At 39.5% G+C, this 27492-nt stretch overlaps 1 protein-coding gene across 4 annotated transcripts in view; it reads left to right on the forward strand.

Annotated features, from left to right (window-relative positions):
* The window catches only part of MET (MET proto-oncogene, receptor tyrosine kinase), a 114497-nt gene continuing 87387 nt past the window's right edge, over positions 383 to 27492 (forward strand). For 3 of the 4 annotated variants that reach the window (XM_013963310.2, XM_018047186.1, XM_005679158.3), the window contains exon 1: positions 383 to 613. The gene's annotated coding sequence lies outside the window, so the exon portion shown is untranslated. Of the gene's footprint in view, positions 614 to 635; positions 724 to 27492 lie in introns of those variants that run through there. The other variant, XM_013963311.2, reaches the window with a different exon arrangement.

Here is a 27492-nt window from a genome sequence, read left to right on the forward strand (position 1 = left end):
GGCCAGGGCGAGAAAACTACTCCACCTAGAAAGTTTCACCTTGTCGGGGGCGGGGGAGGGGTGGGAGGAAACGCGACCCCCCGCGGGGCCCGGCGCGGCGCGCGGGCGGCAGGAAGGGCGGGGGCCGATTTCCCCCTCAGGGTGTTGCCAGTCCCCACCTCAGCGGTCCTTGGACCTGTGGACGAGGTGGACGGACCTCGCGCGAGACGGGCGGACACGTGCAGGGGCGGGTGGGCAAGAGCCCGAGTCTGTTCTCCTGGCCGTGCTTCCTCCTGGACGTGCCCGGGCTGCCCCGGGCCGCGCGCGCCGGTGCCCGGCTGAGTCACTGGCCGGGCAGCGCGAGGGTGGGAAGGGGCGGAGGGAGAGCGGGGCGGAGGGAGAGCGCAGCCGGAGGGCGGACTAGCGCGCGGCTGGGCCCGGCCGCAGGTGACCCGGAGGCTCTCGCTGCCCGCGGCGCCCCGAGCGCTTTGTGACCAGATGCGGAGTCCAGCGGAGGGCGGGAGCCAAATGCGGGACGACAGCTGACTTGCTGCGAGGAGGCAGGGAGGCGCGGAGCGCGCGGGTGGTCCCTGCGCGCTTGACTTCTCCTCCGCCGGTTCGTGGGTGCCGCAAGGTAAAACTCCAGCTCGCTTCTGCTCTTCCACCTCCAACCCTGGCCCCTGCCGTTCTGCTCTTTGTTCCCCCGGAGACCTGACTGGTGTTCAGGAGGGCAAGATCAGAAAGGTGGGTGAGAGTTCAGGGGCTTCAGAAACTGAACGGTTGTGGCCCCAGAGGCTGGGTCAAAACTACAATGGGGCTTTTCGTTTTAGGGGGTTGCTTCTGACAACCACCTGTGTGACTCAGGAGAGAGGGGCACTGGGATGGGAGATGGTATGTGACTGTTACTGCCCGCAAGGTTCAAGGCTGTGATCTGACTCATCCTTTACAAAAGGGATCGAGTCACCCTGTCGTAGGGTGATGTGACCAGAAAGGATCAAGCAAGCAGTTTTCTAGTTTCCAGCGTAGCTTTATGCGCATTACGTGGGGCAGCTTCCAAGGGGCAGGTGTTTCTGTGAGGGGCTGAATTTTTAATTTCTGGCAAATACACAGGTCTTGTGATCCATCATTTTCAATCTTACTTTCTCTCTTTGCTGGGGCTCTGTGGAGGACATCTGTCTTATTAGGTGAAATAGATTATAACCAGAGGTCAGTCAGTCTGGCGTACTGCTACTGATCCAATAATTAAACCAGAAAAGAAAGTATTTTCACAGACTATTGCCAATGCAGAATTTACTCCAAAGTATGGTTTCACATTTCATACCTTTTATGTTTTAAAAGAGCCATTTACTAATTTGGCAGTTGGAGAGAGTTCCTGTGGCTCATGCATGAATAGTTGCCCAGTGTGTTTTACCTTATCACAGTTTTATATTCAAAGGAGCCCTGAAGCAGAATGAAATATTGTCAACTCTCTTAGTCAAAATAATCAGGATCCTTTAATTGCCAAGTTAAGATGGTCGATGAATATGAGAGGATTGTAAAAATTCACGTTGGAGAGAATATAGGGTATCTGGACTCTCTCCTGAATTTTAAGAAGTGTTCACATTTTGTAGAATTGGGTGGAGACTTATTCTGTCATTTCCATCAACCAGACACATGCACATTGCCATGCAAATGGATTCAGAGACATTATTTTCCTTTACAGCTAAACTATTATAGCTGACTAATGAATTTTTTCTGCATGAGGATGATCTGAAAATGATGTACATCATGTTTCTGTGTGCTTCTAGGATATAAATTGTGCTTTTATGTAAACTGTAAGTGGTGCTTGGATTATTTACAGGTACATAGCTTTTCTTTCTAAGTTTAAGCTTATTGGGTTTTGTTTTAACATGTAAACTTCCCTAATGGAACAGAAAGTAAGGGGCTTTGGTTCCAGTTGTAGACTGCAAGTCTGTGATGTATTCAGTGTTAACTCTTTCTGAACTGCTGAATAATACAAGTAAGATTTACGTCACTCATAAGAAATTTTTTAGTGCCAAAACTGGTTAATTCCTTATAAAATTTACTGGTGTTTTAAAAATTCTGTTCAGGCCTGGTTTCAAACTTTACATTGCATAAGCCTATAATTATTAACCTAAATATATTTTGATTTTTAACGTGGTGTAATTTATAACATTTAGAAGATGATCTGCTGACTACTGCTTTTTCAAAGATTGCCTTGTTCTTAATACATCACAATAGAGGTTTACATTAAATGTACTCTATGTCCCTTCAGAATTAGTGGATGAGGTTTTTCTGAATGATAAAGATGTATTAGATTAAACCACAGCCAGTCAGTATGAAAGTTCATAAGTAGTATTTTCATAACTTTTAAACCTACAGTAGAAGAAAAACGATACTTTTGTAAGCAGGAGAAAACCCCTTATAAATTCCTGTTAAGACTACAACCTACTATAATCTTGACATTCTTTAACATTTGTTTAAAGGAGGATTAGACTAAGAAATGCATTTCAAAAATCAATTTCCTTAACTGTTGGTAAAAAAAAAATAGTTCAAAATGACATTAGTCTAATTTGCCTTTTGCACATCTCTGTAATAGCCTCAAGAAACTTTTTCTCAAATGTGGTCACCTCACAACAAGGTGAATAATCAAAAGGGCTACCATTCTCTCAGGAGACACACCTTTCTCTGACTGCACCTATACCCTTGGTGACACATTCATGACTACAGTTCCCTGCAAATTGAGAGCACCTCCCATCTCTCTGCTGCCTTCCTCCTCATCCATCTTTGGTTTGGTTAGAGCTGCTTTCAAGTCTTCTGTGCCTCCATATCTTGTGATTTCATAGTTTCTTCTTTACTGTCATTAGGTTCACCAAAATCATCTGTGATTTCCTTTCCCTGTCATCCCCAGTTTTTCTCTTGAGCTGCTAATGTTTGTTCATGGAAAACTGAATTTCCTAATTGTGCCACCTTAAAGGAAGAAAATATGCAGAGTCAAGTGCCAGGGAATTAATCTCCTTTACCTCACTGGTGTGTGTTGAAACTGGTGTCTTTGACACTTAGCCCTCCGGGCAGTTTCTCCATGGGCTTTCCTCAGTGTAAAATAGTCACTTCTTAGTAATAAATGATGAATATACTGACTAATGTCAATTCAGGATCACTTTGATTCCCTGTTCTTAACGGAGTTGCTCCCAGGCCCACATTTGCCTTAGCAAAAAATAGCTAAGAACTGTAACTTAAACATCATATGTGTTTGGTACTAGAGGAACACTTTTAGAAAGGAAGGAATGAACTATCTGCCCTTGAAGAATTAGATATTCAGAAAAATCAATCACATGCAAAATGGAATCAAGGTCCATAATTGTTAGAGGGCTCTCATAAGCGAATGACAACCTTAGGAAAAAAATTCTATTATTTAATAGCAAAGAGATCAACATACTTGCTATTAAGATAATTTTTTTTTTAATCACAAGATTGGAACTTAAAATTTTGAAGCTGCTTGTGAGTGTATCATCTTTCTTATACTACAACACCATTACAAAATAGGCACGGTTGATACCAATATCTTAACCTCCTCAAATTATCAACAAGGCAACTGTGCATAAGCCTAGCCCACATGCTGTTTTCATGGCACCACACAGCCTCTGCCCAGTCATCAAGGAAGGTTTACTATTTGAACCATTTTCCACTGAGGTGTATGTTGGGATTCTTCAGTTAGTGATAAATGATGACTATAACATTTCTAGTCTCAGGAGTTTTTCTCATCTTCTTTTTTTCCAGTTCTCTTTTTCCTTTCTTGTTCTTTTTGTAGTAAAGCATACCAAGAAAGACCTTCATTCATATGTGTGGGGCATTCTCCTATTATCAGATTAGAGCTGTGAGTAATTTTGTAATCTACACTTCTATCAGAAACCCCATTCTCAGATATCTCTTCAGCTGTGTTTAACAGTTTAGTATATTCCCCCTGGGATTTGTTTCAAGAAAAACATCCAGTAAAATCTGACCACTTTGTTTTTCAAGGGCCAAAATGAAGAATGTGTTTTTATAAGCTGTAAAATGTAATTGAGAGAAAAATCACATGTATGGCATTTGTAACAGGAGGTGTGAGCATAGTGAAATAAAAAAACAACAGTGAACTAGCCAATCACATACCCAGGTATACATATTTCTTTGTGATTGTGTAAATTTGTGCAAGTATGTTTATACAGGTTACTCTTGTGGTTTTATATTTCTATAAGAAATTCTGTAGCTATAAGGCAATTAGAAATTATATAAAAATTTATGAGCCATATAGATTATATAGTGGTCTATAGGATTTGAAAAGTGTTTTTTCTAATATAACAAAGAATTATTGTGAAACTTGGCCTGAGCAATTATGAAATATCGTCAAAGAATCACAGGTTCTAGTGAAAGCCAGTTTCTTGTATTCTTAAGAATGTGTTTGAGGGTTTAGGCATTCAGGATAAACTGTTATGCACCTACCAGGCATAATTCTAGACTCTGTCAATGCAGCAAAGAATAAAACAGACAAAAGTCTCTGACTTCATGTTGCTGTGTTTTATATTGAAGAAGGCAAACTAAATAAAATACAGAAATAAAATGTATGTGAGGTGGTGAACTGTGGTGTTGGAGAAGACTCTTGAGAGTCCCTTGGACTGCAAGGAGATCCAACCAATCCATTCTGAAGGAGATCAGCCCTGGGATTTCTTTGGAGGGAGTGACGCTTAAGCTGAAACTCTAGTACTTTGGCCACCTCATGCGAAGAGCTGACTCACTGGAAAAGACTCTGATGCTGGGAGGGATTAGGGGCAGGAGGAGAAGGGGACGACCGAGGATGAGATGGCTAGATGGCATCACTGACTTGATGGATGTGAGTCTGAGTGAACTCCGGGTGTTGGTGATGGACAGGGAGGCCTGGCATGCTTCGATTCATGCGGTCACAAAGAGGTGGACACGACTGAGCGACTGAACTGAACTGATGAGAGCCATAAGGAAGCATAAAGTAGAGAGAGTAGTAAGATAGGAGGGAATAGACTGGTGACTGAAGAATTCAGTAGTGGGTCAGAGAATGCCTTAATTCAAAGGTGACCTTTGAGCTATAACCTAAAGGAAATCAAACAGTGAGGCATGTGGATATCTGGGGCAAGACCTCTCCTTTGCATTCCTTGAGAGTGTCATTCTCATTTTTTTTCTCTCTGGAATTTTGCAATGGACAGTTGTACATGGACTCCCTGGTCATTTATGGGAAGTACTGGGACAGTGCCTGCCATACTTCCTTACAGTCTCAAAGGTGAGGTTGAAGGAGAGACCCACATCCCTTGGTTTGAGTACTATGAAAGAAAAGAACCATGAGATTTTCTTGCATTTATTCCCACACCTCATTCTTGATCAGTGATAGTGCTCCATTCAGACAGTTTTACTTCTTATTTTCTACACTGTGAGCCTGGCCTAATGGAATTTGATTAGAGTAATACTCAACAGCCTTTGTCACAGATCCCTTTCATAGTATAAATCTGGAGACAGCAAAGGAGGCAGTTGCTGATGGTTTACAACTTCTGTCTACTATGTACTTCTTTTCTTGCCTTCTCTCTCTGTCCTTCCTTTTCCCTTTCCAGTGTTAAATCAGTATGTTGAATTTTCTTCTTCTTTTCTTCTTTCCCACTTATGTTTTGCCTATATGCTGTATAAAGATTTGTAAACAGGTAACCTAAATAAGTAAAACTAACCCTTTTACTAGGGAACAACAATTTGCTCAGAAAAAGCCCTAGCAAAGCAATGCTCAAAATTCTCCAAGCTAGGCTTCAACAGTACATGAACCATGAACTTCCAGATGTTCAAGCTAGATTTAGAAGAGGCAGAGGAACCAGAGACCAAATTGCCAACATCCGTTGGATCGTAGAAAAAGCAAGAGAGTTTCAGAAAAACATCTGCTGCTGCTGCTGCTAGGTCGCTTCAGTTGTGTCCAACTCTGTGCGACCCCATAGACAGCAGCCCACCAGGCTCCCCCATCCCTGGGATTATCCAGGCAAGAATACCAGAGTGGATTGCCATTTCCTTCTCCTTTATTGACTATGCCAAAGCCTTTGACTGTGTGGATCGCATCAAACTGTGAAAAATTCTTCAAGAGATGGGAAATTCTTCAGACCACCTGACCTACCTCCTGAGAAATCTGTATGCAGCTTAAGAAGCAACAGTTAGAACTGGACGTGGAACAACAGACTGATTCCAAATCAGGAAAGGAGTATGTCAAGGCTGTATACTGTCACCCTTCTTATTTAACTTATATGCAGAGTACATCATGAGAAATGTTGGACTGGAAAAAGCACAGCCTGGAATCAAGATTGCTGGGAGAAATATCAATAACCTCAGAAATGCAGATGATACCACCCTTATGGCAGAAAGCAAAGAAGAACTAAAGAGCCTCTTGATGAAAGTGAAAGAGGAGAGTGAAAAAGTTGGTTTAAAACAACATTCAGAAAACTAAGATCATGGTATCTGTTCCTATCACTTCATGGCAGATAGGTGGGGAAACAGTGGAAATAGTGAGAGACGATTTGAGGGGGCTTCAAAATCACTGCAGATGGTGACTGCAGCCATGAAATTGAAATACACTTGCTCCTTGGAAAAAGTTATGACCAACCTAGACAGCATATTAAAAAACAGTCATTACTTTGCCAACAGAGGCCCGTCTAGTCAAAGCTATGGTTTTTCCAGTAGTCATGTATGGATGTGAGAGTTGGACTATAAAGAGAACTGAGCACCAAAGAATTGATCCTTTTGAACCGTGGTTGGAGAAGACTCTTGAGAGTCCCTTGGACTGCAAGGAGATCCAACCAGTCCATCCTAAAGGAAATCAGCCCTGAATATTCACTGGAAGGACTGATGCTGAAGCTGAAACTCCAATACTTTGGCCACCTGATATGAGGAACTGACTGATTTAAAAGACCCTGATGCTGGGAAAGATTGAGGGCAGGAGGAGAAGGGGACGACAGAGGATAAGATGGTTGAATGGCATCACCGACTCAATGGACGTGAGTTTGAGTAAACTCTGGGAGTTGGTGACAGACAGGGAGTCCTGGCGTGCTGCAGTCTATGGGGTCTCAGTCGGACACAACTGAGCAACTGAACTGAACTGAAGAGGGGGCAGCCACTGCTTGGCATCATCAGAGTTGCTGTGAGGCTCAGTGAGTGGCGTGGGACCATGTGGTATCTTTCAGAATTTTTAAACCTAGAAATCTCTCAGTTTTAAAATGTTGACTCAATATCTTTAAAATTGTGCAAGCTATAGAGCCAAAGTGTCTGCAGGCCAGATTTAACTCCTGGTGGTCTCGCTTGTGTTCTTGGCCACAATTCTGCCTGCCAAGTAGTCCCATGTCTTAGCTTCAGATACTGTTTAATTCAGCAGCATGCATGGGCAAAGAACCCCAGACCGCTCTGTAAAGTACTTTATCTTTAGGGGTCTCAGGCTTTTTACCTCACTGGAAAATTGGCTTAGCAATTTTAAAAAGATATTCTCTAATTCATCATCTATATTGGCACATACTTGTTTTCCTAAACTCATCAACCCACATACTTTCTATCAAACTATGTATATTCTGAACTAAAGAGTAGTATAGTTATTTCATTCTTAAACTACAGCAATATTTTTTTGAAATCTAAATTCATTATAACTTTATATTTCACATTTTATTTCCATGTTCTCATTCAGAATAAACTCTGGAATACTGGTGCTTTCTTTGTTCTGTTTTTTACAATCTGTCTAACTTCACCAGTTGTTATTCCTCTACTACTGAAATTCAAAACGTGCACTGGTTTCAAGTGCCTTTTAAAAGCCCTCCTATTTTTGCAAACCTATTTTTTCCAAAGGAATAAAAGCTCATAGGTTGTGCACTAACTTGTTTCCTTTAATCCTAAAAACTCAGTGAAATACCCAGGCTAGCAGCCTTCCGGAAGGCTATTGTGTTAGAACGGAAGATTATGTACTGTATTTCTTCCTACTATTTTAAATGCAAATATAATAATATATCATGAAGCTGTGTACATATTAAGATCAGTGGCCTTTTCCTGTTTTGAAATGATCTCTTGTTCCTCGGTAGTTGGAAATCTGAATCTAGCACCTAGAATCTTGGGTCCAATTTTAAAGTGGTATGTAAAAATAAGAATTGACTTGGAGAAATTCAAATATACTTCAGTTGTTCAATAAGATTATGGGATTTTTCTGGGTTTTAATATTTTCTTGAAAATATCAAGAGTATTCAGAGCTAGAGATTTGAAATAATGTGTCTTTACAAATCAGAGAGAGGTGGAGTGAATTTGTTTAGCAGAAGACAGGTTGTCTCCTTTGAGGCCTAATCATGTGGGAAAGTAAAACCTAGACAAGTTGTAGGTCCATAAGATAACTCAGACTATCTTTAAAAATAAATTTTGGCTTTTCTCAGGAGTAAAGTATGTTTAAACCAACATTTTGGCTCTTAAAATTTAAACCTAGAGGTCTTTTAAAGGAAATTTAATCCCTGTGTTTTTGATTCACTAAATCCTAAATCATTACCCAGAAACTGTATGTCTCTCTAAGCTCTTTGATGTCTAAGAAATCTTTGAAATAATGTAAGCCCCCTTTTGTTCTAGAAAAATAGGAAGTTGGTTTTTGTTAAGGGTCAGTAAACAGCATCTTCAAAAATCTGAGTTAGGTCTAAAATCCTGCAACCATGACAAAATGGATGTTTGAATGAATACTAATGCATTTTTCTGTGCAATGTGGAAAATGTAAGTGCTTTTAAAGACCTTGCTTACTATTGGTATTTCATTGTAATCTTTACTAACCGCAAGGAAATTATTTTGGAACAACTCCTTTTTTAATTGTAATATAAAGTCCAAATGTTTATCATTTTATCCTGGCACACAGTAGGTGCTCAGTAAATATTTTGTTAAATGTTAAGTGAATGATTTCTGCCCAGAACCTTCCAGCTAATGTCAATCTTTTTATTCAGTATCAATATCCATCTGTCATATTTTGGAATGAGATCTGAGTCAGTGACCTGATTCAACAAATTTAAAAAATAAACCATTTAACTAAACATATGACACTTATTGAAATTCATTCCGTACCATGAAGAAACAGCCTTACAAAGAGTGCTGAAAACAGGAAGGAATTTCTAGGCTAATTTGATTAAATATTCAGTTGTTAACATATGCTTTCTAAAAATTGATTTTTTTCCCCCCTTTTACTGTTCCTGCCATCCTTCTATCCACCTTGACATACTTACTGATTGAAAGCTTTGCACAGAAAAGGGCAGGTCGTTTGTATCTGTAAGCAAGAGCAGCAAGTTCAAACAGACTTGGAAAACATAATGCTGTAATCGTAAGTGGCCATAATGTAAGAGGGGAGAGAAGGGCGCTCCACAGTAATAGTGGTGTTTAGTTTTGCTCCAAGTTGCATAGGTGTCACATCTTTGAACTCTGTTGTGGGGGAGCGAAAATATCTTCTTACTGTAGTTAGATTTCCTGTTTATGAGAATAAATAAATATCTTCTGGTACCTAGACTTCCCATATAGACTTGGAATAAACATGTAGCTTTAAGTGCAATTGAAATGCACATGATTAGAGTATTGAAGGCTATGGAGACAGTAATTTCTCTCCAAAAGAAAAAAAGTGGTATTTGGATGAAGGCATAGAACTGAATCATGGTCATTGACATTCTTCTTGATACCATGTTGTGAATTTCTAACAACTCATCACATTTTGTCCCCAGAAAAGCTTTCCTGGTCAAAAGTGTGTTGTTTCTATATGACATTGGGGTGCCAGAATTTGATTTATTGTTTTTTATTTTTTTAATATATCTTGGTGGGGACAAAAAGGAAATGTGTGCTATTATGGTCTTGAATTGGAGGCTTTTTTAGGTGAATCTGAAAGTTTGCTGACTACATATATTATCATTAAACTTGTTCTGAAATTTGTTTGTAGGTAACAGTGTATAAGGAGTAACTTATTTGTATGGTTTTGACATTCTTAATTTCTGTTTCAATGGTTGACCAAACCATCAGTAATAATTAAAAATTCAGGGGATTTTTTAAACTCAAAAGGTCTCACAGCCTGGTAAATGAGCAGTCAAATGCTTCTGTATTTGTACATTTGGAAAATGTGATTCAATTTAAGACATTTTTGCAATAACTCTCACGCTGCAAGTATAGGAAATAGATAACGAAGGAGAAGACCTGCAGGTTTTGCCAGGGCATTGGGTCAGCAAGGTTAAAGGAAGGGAGAGGTGGGTGGATACGCTTAAGGGTCATGGATTTGGGTGCATTGCAAGTCATGGAGTGTCCCAATAGGAGTAAGGCTGCCACCTTCTGAATAGGAAAAAAGTTGGTCAAAGCTGTTTGGAATCAAGGGAAGCTCACAGGAAAATGGTAGGCATATGATAAGCAAGGTCAAAACCCTCCAACTCTGTCACGTGTGGTTAGATTCTGGGAGAAATGATAGACTATCATCTAGCCATTTCTAAATCAAGCCTGTCTATCCTACTGTTAGCTATCAGTAAGAATAACAGGAATATGTAGCAGAAAAAGAAAGAACTTTGATTTTGCATGTCAGAGGCATGTCCTGTGCACTCTTTTAGGTACACATGAACACTGTAAATGAAATTCTGAGTTCTCAGAACAAATTAAAGAGTATTAAAAGAAAAACCAAAATTAAAAATGTTTTACACCATTTTCATGACTAAAATTTTCTAGCATATCAGGGTATTGTAATGGATCCATTACTGTTAGAACCAAAAGTTACGGCCCTTAAAACTGTGGTGGTTGGTGGTTTAGTCACTAAGTCATGTCCAACTCTTGCAGCCCCATGTACTGTAGCCTGTCAGGCTCCTCTGTCCACGGGATTCTCCAGGCAAGAATATTGGAGTGGGTTGCTGTTTCATTCTCTAGGGGACCTTCCAACCCAGGAATCAAACCCAGGTCTCCTGTATTGCAGGCAGATTCTTTACCCACTGAGCTATGAGGGAAGTATATCAAGGTATTGTAATGCATCTATTACTGTTAGAATCAAGAGTTATAGCCCTTAAAACTATATCCATAGTTACTTTTCGATTTGGGTTATCATCTGCAGTGGACATATATTAACTTTTCTTGCAAATATTATTTTGAGACCATTTCTTTGGGTTTCAATTGCACAGAATTCATGCTGGAGTATGTGTAAGAATTGTACTTCTCATGTTCTAAACTTCGTTGTCTAAGAGTTAAGGAAAACTTCTCTCAAGAGCTGCCTTGACTTCCTGTCTTTATGCTCCTCTGGGAGTGTTAGGTGAGTGTCATTTGATTCTGGCTTCACATTCAGGCAGAATCCCTCCAACACTGTCCAAAGTGAGCCTGTGACCTGACTACTATCTAGTTAAGATAGACAGCAGACAGAGAGAATCATTTAGGGCCTAGATGAAACTCTGGACCTAAAATATTACCCTAGCTAGTTTTTTAATTGATTGTAAAAGTGTACAATAAATATTTTAAGTTCTGTCATTTTATTTACATATAAAGAAGCAGCCAAAGCATAAGTTGTTGACAGAAGGAAATGTTCTCCTAACAGATATAAAAGTGCGTTTTGGACTTTTTAAGGTTCACTCGTAGTTCAGTTGGTGAAGAATCCGCCTGCAATGCAGGAGACCCTGGTTGGATTCCTGGGTTGGGAAGATGTGATGGAGAAGGGATAGGTTACCCACTCCAGTATTCTTGGGCTTTCCTTGTGGCTCAGCTGGTAAAGAATCCTCCTTTAAAAAGGGAGACATGGGTTTGATCCCTGGGCTGGGAAGATCCCCTGGAGAAAGGAAAGGCTACCCACTCCAATATTCTGGCCTGGAGAATTCCATGGACATGGGGTCCCAAAGAGTCAGACACAACTAAGAGATTATCACTTTCACTTTCTGTCATATCAGAATTAAGATACTTCTAAATTTATTTCAGTCTCATTAACACATTTGGATTATTCATTGAAATCTATAAGTTAAGGTTCAATGATTTTAAACATTCTTAGGGTTTTCAAATAGCTTACCAAAAAAAACTGTTCTTTAAATCACTAGAAAAGTACAGATATAACCATGGACAGTTTCACTAATGACAATGAAAGGTGATGGTCCTAGAATCTATGTCATAACTTGATTAATTGCTTTTCAAATGTTATTAAGGATTCTGAATGAATAACGAGATTGGTGTTTAGTATCAAGGCTCCCTCACAATTCCTAAATGGGTTTTAATTTTCAGAGTTAAATAATCATTATATTGAATTCATTTCTTTAACATCTTTAGACTGTTAGTTGAGAACAGAGTATCTATTTCAATATGTTTTTCTTTTCCCTGATGTTATTCCTTATAGATTTCAATAATAATGGTTTTGAAATAAAAACAGTCCAATTCTGGCATTTTCTCTTAATAAAGGTTCATAGATCTGATGAATTATATAAACATTACAAGGAATTCACTACAAAGATTGTGATTATGGGACCATTTAATTGTCAAATCTGCCTTGCTGCCTGTTTAGATACTCAGTAAAAATGAGCATTGTGTATTAGGATAAATATTACCTTGAGAACTTTTATTTTTGCTTTGGTCATTGCCCATTTTGACCAGTCTATAGTACCTGCTTCTCTTACCAGCATATCTGTTTACTTGTCTGTAGTCTCATTTTTACCTCTTACCACCACAGTGATTGGGCTTCCCTGGTGGCTCATCTGGTAAAGAATCTGCATGCAATGCCGGAGATCTGGGTTCGATCCCTGGGTTGGGAAGATCCCCTGGATAAGGGAACGGTTACCTATTCTAGCCTGGAGAATTCCATAAACTGTATAGTCCATGGGGTTGCAAAGAATTGGACACGACTGAGTGACTTTCACTAGTGGTTACAAGCTTCCATTATTCCCTCAAGTTCTTGAATCTCTTTGGCTCCCCTTCTCAGTGTAGTATCTTTACTTGTAACTTAAAGAGTAAACAGAGTCCTAGATGGTTTCCATCTCACCCATTATTACCTCCTTGCTTCTGTGTGAGATGATGAAATGGTCTTTTCAACTTACGGTCTTGATCTCATTCCCCACATCTTTAAGCCCCTTGCTCCATCTGTCCCACCTTCCTTACCAACCCCTCTCATCTTTAAATCCTCTATCACCATTTTTCACTCAGCCCTTACTCAACTTGCTTCTTCTAGGAAGAAAGAATACACATATGTCACACACCTGATAAGATCCATAATATACAGTTACCTTAAGTATTCACTCGTATTTCTGCCTTATCCTTTAAAGAATTTCTGAAAATCTCTTAAGTGAAAGTAAAAGTGAAGTCGCTCAGTCATGTCCGACTCTTTGGGACCCCATGGCCTGTAGCCTACCAGGCTTCTTGGTCCATGGGATTTTCCAGGCAAGAATACTGGAGTGGGTTTACCATTTCTTTCTCCAGGAGATCTTCCTGACCCAGGGGTTGAACCCGGGTCTCCCGCATTGTAGGCAGACGCTTTACCATCTCATTTTTTTCTACTGCCATTCATTTTTTAACTCATTCAACTCAAGCAGTTTGTTCCCCGCACTCAAGAAAGTATCTTCTAAACACTGGAAACCTCATTGCCAAATCTGACAGATAGTTCTTTTATTACCACTTGATCCTTCTATGAGATCTGATACTATACACCTTGCTTTTTCTTTCTTGAAATTTCTCTTCAAGCTTCTGAAATGCCACTCAAACCTTTTTTTTTTTTTCTTTTTTGCCTTTAGATATAAAGTTTAGAGTCTGGTCCTCTTCAGGGTTTCATCTGAATCCCTCTTTCCCTTACTGAACATGTCCATAGGTGATATCACTTACCTCCATGACCTCAAGTACTCTCATGGGTCATTTCTGACTCCCTCTTTTCTCCTGACCACTATGCCCTTGTTGTTAACCGCCTTAAAGACACTGCCACTTGAATGACAAACAGATACCTCAGTTATTAACTGAAGTATTATTTTTGCCCCAAAACTCTTCTCTGCCTATTTTCCTTATCTTTGATTATTACATACAAGACAGACATTGTATAGTCATCTTTGATTTCTCATCTCCTTTGTGGTCAAAATCCATGTTGAATCACTGTCACATAAATTTCTAATTTAGTCCTTTTTTTCTGTCCTCTCCGTATTGCCAGGGTTTTTGTTCAGGACAATTCTTTCATTTATTAATTTATTCCATTATCTATTCTTCAACAAATTCTTATCAAGTGCCACAAATGACACTACCTGCTGTACTTTCAGTTATGTCAAGCTCTTTGCGACACTATTGACTGTAGCCCACCAGGCTCCTCTGTCCATGGGGATTCTCCTGGCAAGAATACTAGAGTGGGTTGCCATGCCCTCCTCCAGGGGATCTTCCCAACCCAGGGATAGAACCTGTGTCTCTAAAGTCTCATGCATTGGCAGGCAGGCTCTTTACCACTGGTGCTGCTTGGGAAGCCCTAATGGCGCTATACCAAGGGCTAAAGACGGAGCTTGTAGCCTGGTGGGAGTTATGAATAAGTAAATTACAATACAACATTATAAAATCTAGATAAGGGAAAGGCAGGTTTGATGTATTAGCACTTGGGGGAGTTCCTAATCCCATCCTAGGGGGCAAAGGAGGCATTGGTGAAAGCTTCCTAGAAGAAGTGTTTCCTAAGATGAGACTTGAAGAGACAGTAAGAGTTAACCAGTTGAAGGTGAGGGCAGAAGTGTTCCATAAAGAAAGATCTACATGCTGAAACCCAGAGTAGGAGAACACATGGCTTGCTTCAATTCATGCAAAGACAGGATGGCTGGAGCCTGGATTTCTCAGGAGGTGATGGCAAGTGTCAAGGTGGGAGAATTAGGCAGAAGCCACATCATGCATGGCTTTTAAGCTGTGCTAAGGAGTTGATCTATTTTTAAACATAAAAAAATCATATAATCAGACCATCTTTTTAGAAAGATATCTTTGCTACATTGGGGAATGGATGATCAGGGATAAGAAGGGAGAGGGAAGATCAAGTAATAAGTACAAGCAAGAAGTGATACTGCCCTGGGGATAGATACAGGTGGACATATTTAAAATACCTGAAGGGAGGAGTTAGGCATGATGGGAATGTGGGAATGGAGATAGGATATGGAACGGGTGGAACAAGTATCATGGGAGTAGATGGAGGTGCCAGAAGGTCTATCCAACTGCTCCTTTGTAGTCACCCTTTTCACCAACCTGTTGGCGCTGGTGTGCCCAAGCACACAGTTCTCTCTCCATTCCCTACACGCCTTCCCTTGGTGGTCTCCTTCATGTCATGGTTTTTCATACCATTAATATGCAGATAGCTTTCTAATTTAAGTCTCTAGTCCAGATCTTTCTCCTTAACTCCAGGGCTCAAATATCCAACTGCAAACTCAGTATCTCATTTTGGGTGCCTAAGAAGTATCTCAAGCATGAGCAAAACTAAACTTCTGATCTTCACACAGCCCTGCCAATCTTGCTCCACCCTCCTGCTCCTCAGTATCTGTGACTGGCAGAGTCATTCTCCCTTTACCAAAGCCAAAATCTTTTAGCACATTCTTGACTCCTTTTTTCCTCACACACCTCATCTCCAAATCCATCTGCAAATCCTTTTAGCTCTGTGTTCAAAATATGACCAAAATTCAGTCACCTCTCATCATTTATTCTTTTCTCTTGGCCTAGGCGCCCGCCATCACTCACCTGGACATTGCAGCAGCTTCCCAATCCCTGACCAGCATCATGTCTCTGTTTTATCACTATCCCACCTCCTGCCGCCGGAAATCTCTCACACCTAGTCAAAGTGATTCTTTTAAAGTATAATCACTTCCTTGTTCACCACTCTGCAATGGCTTCACATTTCCCTCCAATAAAAGCTCAAGACTACAAGGTCCTGCTTGCTCTGATTCTTTGTCTTCTCTGATATAATCTCCTAGTCACTGAGGTACAGGCTTACTGGCCCCTGTGCTGTGCATTCTTCATCCTTTGATGCTGGTTTTTGTTTTTTTTTTTGCCAGTAACATTCATCAACTTCTTTTATTCACATTCTGAAACTGCTTTATTTGTTGAGAACACTTAACAAACAATATAAATACTTCTTGCATGGAGCCCTACATTTTTTCTCAACACTTATTCATCAGCTTCTAATATACTACATGATTGATTTAACTGTTTTATGTATTTGTTGTCTGGAACCACCTGTCACAAAGTACATTCCACAACAGCAGGCATGTTTGTTTTGTTTACTGATATACCCCCACACATCTTGCATATATTAGGCTCTCAATAAATATTGGTCAAATTTAGTCTTAAATAGCTGTTGAACAGGACTTCCCTGGTGGCTCAGTGGTAAAGAACCCACATGCCTCGGAGCAACTAAGCTTGTGAGCCACAAACTATTGAGCCTGTACTCTAGAGCCCAAGAAATGCAACTACTGAGCCCGTGTACCCTAGAACCCATGCTCCACAGCCAGAGAAGCCACCGCAACTAGGAGCCCATGCGTCTCAACTAGAGAAAACTTCCACACTGCAATGAGGACACAGCCAATAAATAAACAAGTACTTTCTAAAAAACAGCTGTTGAACATACAAAACTGATGCTTGAGAGATGGACTTCTGGACTCTCTGGACATAAAGATATGAAGATACAGATCTAGGAGTCTTTGTTTTATTGGAAATCTTCATCCTCTATTGCCTGGGAAGATGCAGTGACCTTCTGTTATGTCTTCTGGCCCCTAGCTTCTTTCCCCTCCAATCCATTCACCACACTGTCACCAAAGTTGTCTAATTACAGTTATAAGTAGGCTGGTTTCCATGTCCTGATTAAAATTTCCCAGGGACTCTCCAATACTAAAAGAGTGCAGACCCCTCAGCAGGATTGTAAGACTTTCTGTGATGTGCTCCGCTTAACCTTCATCCACACCCAGGCCCAGCCCACACAGCTTCTGTGCCAGTTACAGTATCCTAAACAGCCCTGCACATTCTCCCCACGGCGCCTGCATGGGTGTTGTCTCTGTCCAGAGTATCTGTCTCCTGCCTTGACTGTGCCTTAGCAACTCCAGCTTATCCGATATAGTAATATCTTCACTCTGAAATACTCTGTGGCCCATCCTTTACCGTAGTTAGCCCCCCTTCCCTACATTCCTCCAGAGATGCACACCCATCTGGAATGCACAACCTAGAGGGCAGTGAGTGGGACAGGAGGCTGGAACTGCCAACCAGTGGGCAGCACCTGTATGGTTAGCAAGTTTTTTTTGATATCTTGACCTCTTTTCTCTGTTTCTCTCCCTCAGACACACATACCCTGCTCTGAATTATTTTTCCTTGATCAGTTATATAAATGCAATCCTGAGCACACTTGTTTTTAAGTTGTCCTAACCTTTTGGTTTATTGATTTTTCAAAGATGCAGAGTGTTTACTGAGGTTCAGATATTGGATTCAATTCTTATTTTTCTGTTCTGTTCTATTTTTATGAGGATTGCTTTGTTTGGCATTCCTTATTTAAAAGTATTTAAGATTTCTGTAGAAGGTTTTATTTGAATCTTTTATTCTCTGATTATTGATCTCAATGTAGTGATATTTACACGCTTTTTTCTCTCAACACAGTTAGAACTGTGTTATGTTTACACAAGGAATCCACATTTATACAGAATGTGGCCAGTTTTGTTATTTCTTCTGTTCACATCATTTTCTTATTTTCTAAAAGCTTTTTTATACTTTGCCTGAAAAGAAAATGTTATATACTGACAAAATTCACCTTGAAAAGTGTCCCTGGTTCACTTCACCACCAGAGAGTCTACCTGGTAACTTTGATTTCCAGAAAAGTTCTCATGTTTGAGCAAAATAAAATTCAGGCTTACCCTAAGAACTAAGTGCAAATAGTGGTAAAGGACTCCATATTTCAGGGTCACAGCCTGGCCTTTGGCATCCTTATGTGTCTCTTTTTCTGTTTTCCCCTGGATGCTGCTCTCTCTTTATGTGACAGGGGCCATGACATAAATAGGTCCACTTACCACCAGCTTTCCTCTGCAGGCATTTGATTTCTGCTCTAGGTTAACACCGGAAGAGATTAATCAGTTATATAAACTCACTCTTGAGCACAGTTCTCCCCATTTGGAATTCACTGTGTCTTATACCGAGAGCATTTTCAACCACCGAGGGAGGGAAATGTCTGATTCATTAATGAGTAATGTACCGGCTTCCTTTCCGTGTCTCCCTTCAGTGGTTCATATTCAGACCATTCAGTCAGGTTCATCCTAATCAAATCCTGTAATTGAGTGCAACTGGAGAAGATTGCTAGGCTATTTTTTTTTTAATTTAATTCGTGTACTTAGATGTTTCTCAAATGTGACCTGTGGGTTTGAGTTATTCAGGATTTCTGGATTAATTGAACAAAATCTGATAGCACTTCTGCACAATCTGAACTATAAAATTGCATCTTTCCATTAGGCTGAAAAATATTTTAAAATAGTTTTATGGGATTTCAAGAATCTTAGCACTTTAATATTCAAAGTTTAATCTTCACATATTCAAGGGCAGTGAAACATTCTTACCTGACCTACAGCTTATTAATGGGACAAAGGCTGTCCATCAGTCAAGACACTGACAGTTCAATGTATTTTCTGAACAGGACTTTTTAATGATACGCACAATGATAAAACAAATGTCTATTTATTCTTAATTGCCAGAAGTTGAATACTTTCAGCCATTCTTAAAAGGACAAAGATATTTACTAACAGAGTAAGACTATATGAAGGATAATCTTGAGAATATAATGAAATTCAGTTCTTTTTATCTTTACTAGTATCATATCAGAGTTGAACAATGATCTCAATCATATGTTACAGCTGGAAAATGCAAGTTGGCTTTTTCTTGTGCAATGATTCAGTCATTTTCAACTTTTAAAATGTTTATTGGAAGAAGGGATACAGTATTAGATAAAAATCTGAGTAAGAGCACTGTTTGGGTCTCTTTCAAAGAAACATTTGTGTAATAATCAGGAGTAATTGTTTAGAGCAGCCACCAAAATAATATTTATAACACATTAAAATCATTTTGTGCCATTTTTATTTCTCCTTTAGAAACCTATGTATGAATTTCAATAAGCTTTTTATTATAAATAAAGTATGCAAATAAATATAGGAGTTCTTTTTCTGTTTCAGAAATTTCATGTCAGTGACAGGTTGCCATATAGACTGTAATAAGCACAGAAATCTTTTCCTTGATTTTTAGGGAAAAAAACCTTTATTTTATATGGTTATATCATCACAGGATATTTAAAACCACCTGTTATGAACAGGTTACCTTGATAATCACTTCGCAAACAGCATATTTTAGACACACAGCATCAAAACAGCAACAACAACCCCCCAAAAAGTATGCACTTTTGCAACATGTGTGTGCTATAAAAACCTAAAAAGTACTGTTCTACTCCAACAGATTAGATAGGTTTGGCCAAAACAGTTTGAATCTAAGTTCTGTTAATAAAAATGGTAATTATTCCCTTATTTTTCTCCGTTTGCTTACAACTCATACTGTCATGTAGTATACATTCAAGGGACATAATTATACTAAAATTTCATTCATTGTTTAATATGAAATTCAATTTAAGCATTCTGTATACTCATTTGCTAAGCCTCAGTGGTGATGTGGATTTACTTTTCTCTAAAGAGGTAAAGTAATAGTTCCTTCCTGAAGAAGGCAATGGCAACCCACTCCAGTACTCTTGCCCGGAGAATCCCATGGAGGGAGGAGCCTGGTAGGCTACAGTCCATGGGGTCGCAAAGAGTTGGACACAACTGAGCGACTAACACAACATACACACACAGTAGTTCCTTGTTTGTTGTTCTGTGTTAGTGTGGAAAGCCCTTACAGTGGCCTTTGTCTTAGAGTACAATTTAAGAAGGACTTCAGGAGCTTGAAATAGCTTGAGAGGAAAACCGCAAGATGGCCATAGGGTAGAAAAATAAGAAATAATACTATTTAAACTGTGAATGAGAGGGCTAAGGTGATGAAAGAGTCGGCAAGTATTTGGAGTGGGCTCACCCAGTGGACTATGCCAAGTTCCTCATTTTTGATGAGGGTAGGCAGAAACTGGCTACACAGCTTAGGAAGATGAGCATAAAAGCAGCATTTATTGAATGCCAAATTCCAGTGTCTCATAATTTATCTTTAACCCTCCTGTCCAACCCATGGATGTATACCCTTATTATTCCCACGTTTTAGATGAAGAAACTGACACTCGGGGTCAGAAAGTATGTAAATGGTAAAGCCCAGATTCACATCACATTGAAGTGTGATGACACCGAAGCCTGGACTCTCTCTACTACACAACGTCCTCTTCTCCAGAAGGCTTATGAGTTATTGGGAACAATGTTGTCAACAAAATACTCTGTAAATATTAGACATAAAATTAAATCATGTGTATTTTGACTCATATAAATGTGGTCATATAAAAGAGTAGTCATGTGGGGAAAAATCATGAAGAATCCTATGTGCCTTTGACTTACTATTAGAAATCATCGTCAAGGTAGTGTCTGGCTACATTAGAAAGGATTTTTGACAGGCATTATTTTATCTTTCTGAAGTCAGCTTTAGGTTTGTTGATGATAATAACACTTAAGTGTTAAAATTTTAGACCTAAGAATTAAATGTTCCACAAGGCGTGTTTTAAAATTTGCTATTTCAACAATCCAGTAGATCTGTCACTTTTCATTTAGGTTGCACATTTAGATTTTTAGCATTTATCTTACTGTCTTCAAATCCACAGACTGTACACTTTTTGAGGATAGAAACTCTATTTATACAGGGGTGTGGTATACAATGGGAGCTCACAAATATTTGATTAATATTTGATAAGATATGACTTCATAAGTAATGAGTGTTTATAAATATATTTTAAATGTCATCAGGAATCTCCTATTAGGATCTTCTTTCCTTGACTTTGTTTTTATGGGCACCCTTTTAAATTAATGGAAATAATATATAAATGTAGAAAGGGCTAAGAATTTTCCTTAGTATTTCACTCTGGTAAGTCATCCTGGAGAATTTAGCCATGACTGTTTTTATGACTGCAATTTCCTTAATATGGGACCTCAGCCATTTTCCATCATCATAAATCCCTTTTATACACTTAAAGGCAGGATTGAAGGGTTTTCTAGTTTTTACTTCCGTGGTGGCTCAGAGGTTAAAGCATCTGCCCGCAATGCGGGAGACCTGGGTTCGATCCCTGGGTCGGGAAGTTCCCCTGGAGAAGGAAATGGCAACCCACTCCAGTATTCTTGCCTGGAGAATCCCAAGAACGGAGGAGCCTGGTAGGCTACAGTTCATGGGGTCGCAAAGAGTCAGACACGACTGAGCGACTGAGCGACTTCACTTTCACTTAGATACATTATTTCTATCTTTGATAGAAATATTTCTATCAAATACATTATTTCTATTTTTATGTTAAGTAAATTCTAAAGGAGATCAGCCCTGGGTGTTCTTTGGAAGGAATGATGCTAAAGCTGAAACTCCAGTACTTTGGCCACCTCATGTGAAGAGTTGACTCATGGGAAAAGACTCTGACGCTGGGAGGGATTGAGGGTAGGAGGAAAAGGGGACAACAGAGAATGAGATGGCTGGATGGCATCACTGACTCGATGGACGTGAGTTTGACTGAACTCCGGGAGTTGATGATGGACAGTGAGCTCTGGTGTGCTGCGATTCATGGGGTCGCAAAGAGTTGGACACGACTGAGTGACTGAACTGAACTGAACTGAAATATTGAAGTAGAATTTGAAACTATAGAGCAGGATAAAAGCTACTAGAGCACCTTAGAAATTTTAACTAGAAGATACTTTCCAAATGCAGAATGAAATATTTAATTATTCGAGTAAATAAAGAAACCATCTTTTCCAGTTACTTGAATATTTTATATAAGGCTTCTTTTGTGCTCTTGAGTGTGAATTCACAAGTTTGTAGAATCTTCGAATGGACATTATTTGGTCAAGACTTCTTCAGGCACAAGAAATAAAAAAATCCCAATGAAACTGCTGATAAAAAAAAAAAGAGAAAGGAGGAAAGGAAAATTTTACTGGTTCTCATTAGCTGAAGAAGACCCAGTAGAAATGGATACTTCAGCAAAAGCACTGGTGACTTGCCTTTCTCCATGTCTACAATGTTCTATCCCTTGGATCATTTTCATGCCGAGACAGGCTTTTTCCACCCAGTGACAAAATGATCAAACACTACAAATTAACATCATCCTTAGGGCTGGTGATCTTTAAGAGAGAGAAAGATCTCCCCGTATCTATATTAAGCCCTAAAGGACTCTGGTTGCCTTGCTTTAGTCACATGCTCACCCCTGACCAGACTCTGGGTCAAAGGAATAGAATTCACTAACAGACCAGCCTAGTTTGCAAGCTCACCTTCAGGTGAGGAGGCTATTGACAGCCTCATTAGATAGGGGAGAGTTTTCAAAAGAGTTGCCAGTAGTAGAGAGAGTTGGGGCTGTGCAAGTAAATACAGAAAATTTTTTCAAAATATTGTGCCTTTAAAACAGAAATCTTTTCCAGGAAGTACAAATAATTTGAAATAGTCCAAATAAGCATCATATTTTTTTAAAGAAATATAAATACACTTATAAAAACTAGATTTCATGTTTTTCATATTTTAGATAATATTTTATCCTCTTTGAATCTCTTTTTTTTTCATAAAAACATGGGATTTTTCCATTTTCCTTAAAAAATGTGAGCAATGCTTATCTTCTAAGAAAACATTCAGATTAGAAGAATTTATATAGTGGACCAAATCTTATAAACTATAAAGCACTGACTATATAGTTATAAAATATTATAATTTCTAAGAAAATTCCTAAAGAAAGCAAATGTACCCATTTCAAAGTTTCGAAAGTATCACCTTTACAAAACCTGTTCCATAACACCTGTCATATTTTTTCATGAGGCATCAGTACTTGCTTACAACATAGAGGCTTCCTGTGGCACAGACAGTAAAGAATTTGCCTACAGTGCAGGAGACCTGGAGGCTATCCCTGGGTTGGGACGATGCCCTGGAAAACTGAATGGCTACCCACTCCAGTATTCTGGCCTGGAGAATTCCATGGAAAGAGGAGCCTGGTGGGCTATAGTCCGTGGGGTTGCAAAGAGTCAGATATGACTGAGCGACTTTCATAACACAGGCATATGCTTTGAGACAAGTTTTTGTTGATGAGGACAGTGATGGTGACGGTAGTAATGGTGATAGGCACAGGTAGTTAATAAATTCTTAGAGAATTAAGTATATTTCTAGATTTCTAGGGCATGAAAAGCCCAATGTAAGCATGTTACATATATGAGAAAACTAGAGGTAGATAGATGGCATACAGAGTTGAGTAGGTGGTATTACCTTTAGGTTAAGCTAGTATTTGTAGCTAATAGAGCAATCCTCTTTAAAGGTAATACCCCTAAATACCAAAACTTTAATGACAAAGGTACCATTGAGATAATCACTCCCAGGAAATATGTTGCCAGTGAGATTATCGTAACTATCAACTGAAAAGAAAGAAAGAAATGTTTTATGAATGATTCAGTTTCACCTGCTATGTGCATGACATTTTAAGAGAATGAATTAGTCAGTCTGTTTGAATCATCTTTATGTGTTCCTTTTAGTAAGGGTGTCAAAGTTGGTTAAATGGCCAGCACTATTTCAGAAAGAAAGAAAAAACAAACAGTAAAAAGACATTTTATATTGAAAGCCTGATCCAAGCATATCACAGGAATAAATATATCAAGGCAAAAATATATGAAAGATGAAAGTATTTCTGGATTCACTCCCAACATAAATATTAAAATTGCTCACACAGCCTGATCTGGCAGATGATAGAGAAGAAAAAGAAATGCCAATTCAATGGCACTGGAGTAAAACGTAGTTGTAGAAAAACAATCTCAGAGTTCAGTATTATTAGAGTTGGAATATACTTCAAAAGTTCATCAATTTAACCCAGGGGTATGCTTGTAGGTATTTAATAACCATCCGTCTGTGGGGGGAGAGCTCTGATTTGTAGTGTTTGCCAACTGCTATGGTGTAAATACTCCTACTACGGCCGATGTCAAGCTACCAAGATGAGGTCACTGAACATGAGTTGGGAAGAGATGCACACGATAAGCTCCCTTAGCTGGTTCCAGAGAACTCCATCACACAACTTGTTCAACACTATAATTTTGCAAATAAGAAAGCAGCTAAAGTCAAAGGAACTGGGTGAATGCTTTGGGGTTGTACAACTATGTAGCTTTACTGCCACAACTAAAACTCAGGGTAATGCCCCCCCACCCCATGCTGAGCTTCACTACTGTGAATGCATTGTGAGGAAAGGACCATGACTGATTGATTGATAGACCTGCCTGACTCCCTTAACCTGGTTAATTTTCCCTTGAGGGGCTCCCATAGCCGTTTCCATGTTGAGTTTAAACTGTCGTCTTGTTTGCTTCCTTGACTAATCTGAGATCTCACTGACAATTTGAAACTGTTTTACTTATTTTTGTATCTTCAGCACTCTGCACAGTATCTAGAATACACTACATGGTCGGAAAGTATTAGTTGAGCACATGAACAAACAATAATAGAGATATTTAATGGCTTACTGTGTGCCAAGCACTGCTCATAGGGGTTTATAACCATTCATTCACTGAGTCCCCCTCTTAGAGTGACCATCACAACAGACAGGTGCTGTAATCACTCCGATATTTCAGATGAGAAAATAGATGCTCAGAAAGATTTACCCAAGTTCACACAGACAGTGAATGGACTCAAACCCTGCAGTCTATCTCCAGAACCTATGCACTCACTCACTCAGATGTCAGTTAACTGGCGGCAGCATCAGGGTGTATAGCTCAGCAACATATATTTCCAGAAGTATTCCTTGACTACTTGTGAAGGACACAAACTCCTGGAGAAGATCCAATCTGACCAATACACACCGTTGTTAATAGGAACCTTAATTAATTGGAATGATCAGTAAAACAGGATGTTTGTTTTCTTTTAATCTGAGGAGTAAACAGAAACCTATTTTTTAATTTAAAATTCTGTTGTTGACATGGGCCCTAGTCCTGTAATTTTGCTTTAATAAATTTTTTTTTAAAAATTGACCTTTCTTTGATTTCTCAACCTGAGAAACCGCATCACTATTTGCTGTCAAGAGAATGGAAAGAAAGTAGACTGAGTTACTAACTCCTGGGGTATTCTGCATTGTTTTTTCCTTAAATAGATTTTTTTTTTCCTCCTTCCCTACTGGTTTTCTTATGATTTGCCATCTCACTAAGCAAGATAACAAAGAAACCCATTAATGCATTTGTATATTTTCTTGGATTCTAGTTGATTGAGGTTTAGTATCATGAAAGACTTACTTACCAACCTTAAGATATGAACCTGTTTTTTAAACATAATATAATACCTCAGGTTTTTAAAAAAGATTGTTTTGAAGGCTCCCTCAAAAAGCCTAGAAGAAAAAAGTCATTCTCACTCCACACTATTAATGGGCATCAATTAAGATGCAATTTGGTTGTAGTACTTTTTTTGTTCTTTTGGCAGTGATAGTTCATTTATATTCTTCCCTTATTATTTTTCTAGAGAAAATACAGTGATAAATTATGTATTAGACTAATATTTCCATTTTCAGGAGATACAGTGATACCATTTTGAGAAGTGCATTTAGTTTTTCTGCATAATATATTCTGGAAGGTTTAGGCACATATTTGTAGATTGTATTGTCTTCTAATAGGACAACTTGTCTTCAATCCTTTACTTAACAATCCTTGCCATTCCCACCACCAGCACCAAAAATGTTCTAGTATATTTCAAATTAATGAGAATTATATATAAAAACAGCACATTTATGTGTGTTTATAAATATATGTTGGAGAAGGCAATGGCATCCCACTCCAGTACTCTTGCCTGGAAAATCCCATGAATGGAGGAGCCTGGAAGGCTACAGTCCATGGGGTCGCTGAGGGTCGGACACGACTGAGCGACTTCACTCGCACTTTTCACTTTCACGCATTGGAGAAGGAAATGGCAACCCACTCCAGTGTTCTTGCCTGGAGAATCCCAGGGACTGGGGAGCCTGGTGGGCTGCCATCTGTAGGGTCGCATAGAGTCAGACACAACTGAAGCGACTTAGCAGCAGCAGCATAAATATATGTACACATGTAAGAATCATATCAATTCAGTTCAGTCGCTCAGTCGTGTCCAACTCTTTGCGACCCCATGAATTGCAGCATGCCAGGCCTCCCTGTCCATCACCAACTCCTGGAGTTTACTCAGACTCATGTGCATCGAGTCAGTAATGCCATCCAACCATCTCATCCCCTGTCATCCCCTTCTCCTCCTGCCCCCAATCCCTCCCAGCATCAGAGTCTTTTCCAGTGAGTCAACTCGTTGCATGAAGTGACCAAAGTATTGGAGTTTCAGCTTCAGCATCAGTCCTTCCAAAGAACACCCGGGGTTGATCTCCTTTAGAATGAACCGGTTGGATCTCCTTGCAGTCCAAGGGACTCTCAAGAGTGTTCTCCAACACCACAGTTAAAAAGCATCAATTCTTCAGTGCTCGGCTTTCTTCACCGTCCAACTCTCACATCCATACATGACTACTGGAAAAACCATAGCCTTGACTAGACAGACCTTTGTTGGCAAAGTAATGTCTCTGCTTTTGAATATGCTATCTAGGTTGGTCATAACTTTCCTTGCAAGGAGTAAGCGTCTTTTAATTTCATGGCTGCAATCACCATCTGCAGTGATTTTGGAGCCCCCCAAAATAAAATCTGACACTGCTTCCACTGTTTCCCCATCTACTTCCCATGAAGTGATGGGACTAGATGACATGATCATAGTTTTCTAAATCATATATATACACACACACACACACACACACACACACACACACAAATGCTATGTAACCGAGTGAATTGCTCTCAAAGATGAGATCTCTTGTTGATACTTAGAGCAGTCATGTGAGGCCATTGGACCCTGGGACTCAGAGGTGAGTGAATGCATTGGCTAAAGTCACACAACCAGAGAGGGAAAGGGCCAGAACCAGAGCTCTGTCTTGCTTCTGCTCCAGTGCACTCTCCCTTTTAGCTCAGGAAGCTGCTTCAGTGTTAGTGAAGCATTCAACAGACTGTACAGATTCCTATCAGCCAGATGTGGGACTGAATCTAATTCTAACTGTGACTTTTGGCAAGTTTGCTTGTCTAGAAATGGAGAATAGTAATACTTCCTACGTCACAGGGTGTTTATGAAGAGTATATCAGAGGTTCAGCAGAATGCCTGGCACGTGGTGTAGGCACTCAATACATGTTATTTTTACTATTACATGATTTATTCCTTATTGAAGCTCTGCCTTGCCCTCTGGTCCAACTATAATTTTGTAGCCTTTAAAGCCAATATCCCCTAATCAGATGCCTTCATTTGGATCCTGAAAATCATTGTGTCCTTAACCTTCTTTCTTGTTGTTTTTCCATATCTCATGAATGTGAAGAGGAAGTCATATAC

The sequence above is a fragment of the Capra hircus genome, chromosome 4 (assembly GCF_001704415.2).
Source record: "Capra hircus breed San Clemente chromosome 4, ASM170441v1, whole genome shotgun sequence".
Taxonomy (NCBI): Eukaryota; Metazoa; Chordata; class Mammalia; order Artiodactyla; family Bovidae; genus Capra; species Capra hircus.